This window comes from Triticum dicoccoides, chromosome 3A, assembly GCF_002162155.2.
Source record: "Triticum dicoccoides isolate Atlit2015 ecotype Zavitan chromosome 3A, WEW_v2.0, whole genome shotgun sequence".
Classification (NCBI taxonomy): Eukaryota; Viridiplantae; Streptophyta; class Magnoliopsida; order Poales; family Poaceae; genus Triticum; species Triticum dicoccoides.
In genome coordinates, this window is record NC_041384.1 from 91,665 (window position 1) to 94,160 (window position 2,496).

Here is a 2,496-nt window from a genome sequence, read left to right on the forward strand (position 1 = left end):
AAAAAAATGTATCCTACAATGCCCCCTTAAGGTGTAGACCGATGTTTTGATCAGTCAGTCTACATGGCAGAATAAATTCAAAACAATTTAAAAAATTGTAAAACCTTGAAAACCTAGCTATGTTAGTGCAACATATCAAGTGTGCAAAATTATATGTGAGTTAGAGGAGGTCGAAGAAATCACGCCTAAACACGACGGACTAATTGGTCTTACTTAAGCCAGTTTTCGTAGAAAATACAATTTTTCCACCACCTCCAAATCACCCTAAATTTGTTCTACTGTCTCAAATAGATGTACCAAACATGTCTATGAAATTTTTTGGAAAAAATGTATCCTACAATGCCCCCTTAAGATGTAGACCGATGTTTTGATCAGTCAGTCTACAGGGCAGAATAAATTCAAAACAATTTAAAAAATTGTAAAACCTTGAAAACCTAGCTATGTTTCTGCAACATATCAAGTGTGCAAAATTATAGGTGATTTATAGGAGGTCAAAAAAATCACGCTTAAACACAAGGGACCATTTGGTCTCACTTAAGCCAGTTTTTCTAGAAAATAAAATTTTTTCCACCACCTCCAAATCATCCTAAATTTGTTCTACATGCTTAAATAGATGTGCCAAACATGCCTTTGAAAGAAATTTGGAAAAAATGTATACTACAATGCCCCCTTAAGGTGTAGACCGATGTTTTCATCAGTCAGTCTATAGGGCAGAATAAATTCAAAACAATTTAAAAAATTGTAAAACCTTGAAAACCTAGCTATGTTTGTGCAACATATCAAGTGTGCAAAATTATTGGTGATTTAGAGGAGGTCTCAAAAATCACGCCTAAGCACGAGGGACCATCTGGTAAGCCTATTTTTGTAGAAAATGCAATTTTTTCCACCACCTCTAAATCACCCTAAATTTGTTCTACATGATCAAATAGATATGCCAAACATTTCTATGAAAGAAATTTGGAAAAAATGTATCCTACAATGCCCCCTTAAGGTATAGACCGATGTTCTGATCAGTCAGTCTACAAGGCAGAATAAATTCCAAAAAATTTAATGAATTATAAAACCTTGAAGACCTAGCTATGTATGTGCAACATATCAAGTGTGGAAAATTATAGGTGATTTAGAAAAGGTCGAAAAAATCACGCTTAAACACGAGGCACCATTTGGTCTCACTTAAGCCAGTTTTTGTAGAAAATGCAATTTTTTCCACCACCTCCAAATCACCCTAAATTTGTTCTACTTGATCAAATAGATGTGCCAAACATGTCTATGAAAGAAATTTGGAAAAAGTGTATCCTACAATGCCCCCTTAAGGTGTAGACCGATGTTTTGATCAATCGGTCTACAGGGCAGAATAAATTCGAAACAATTTAATAAATTGTAGAACCTTGAAAACCTAGCTATGTTTGTGCAACATATCAAGTGTGCATAATTATAGGTGATTTAGAGGAGGTTGAAAAAATCACGCTTAAACACGAAGGACTATTTGGTCTCACTTAAGCCAGTTTTTGTAGAAAAAGCAGCTTTTTCCACCAACTCCAAATCACCCTAAAATTGTTCTACATGCTCAAATAGATGTGTCAAACATGTCTATGAAAGAAATTTGGAAAAAAATATATCCTACAATGCCCCCTTAAGGTGTAGACCAATGTTTTGATCAGTCAGTCTACAGGGCAGAATAAATTCGAAATAATTTAATAAATTATAAAACCTTGAAAACCTAGCTATGTCTGTGCAACATATCAAGTGTGCAAAATTATAGGTGATTTAGAAAAGGTCGAAAAAATCACGCTTAACACGAGGCACCATTTGGTCTCACCTAAGCCAGTTTTTGTAGAAAAGGTGATTTTTTTCACCAGCTCCAAATCACACCAAATTAGTTCTACATGCTCAAATAGATGTGTCAAACATGTCTATGAAAGAAATTTGGAAAAAATGTATCCTACAATGCCCCCTTAAGGTGTAGACCGATGTTTTGGTTAGTCAGTCTACATGGCAGAATAAATTCGAAACAATCTAATAAATTATAAACCTTGAAAACGTAGCTATGTTTGTGCAACATATCAGGTGTGCAAAATTATAGATGATTTAGAGGAGGTCGAAAAAATCACGCTTAAACACAAGGGGCCATTTGGTCACTTAAGCCAGTTTTTGTAGAAAAGGTGATTTTTTCCACCACCTCCAAATCTCACCAAATTTGTTCTACATGCTCAAATAGATGTGCCAAACATGTCTATGAAAGAAATTTGGAAAAAATGTATCCTACAATGCCCCCTTAAGGTGTAGACCGATGTTTTGATCAGTCAGTCTACAGGGCAGAATAAATTCGAAACAATTTAATAAATTGTAAAACCTTGAAAACCGAGCTATGTTTGTGCAACATATCAAGTGTGCATAATTATAGGTGATTTGGAGGAGGTTGAAAAAATCACGCTTAAACACGAAGGATTATTTGGTCTCACTTAAGCCAGTTTTTGTAGAAAATGCAGCTTTTTC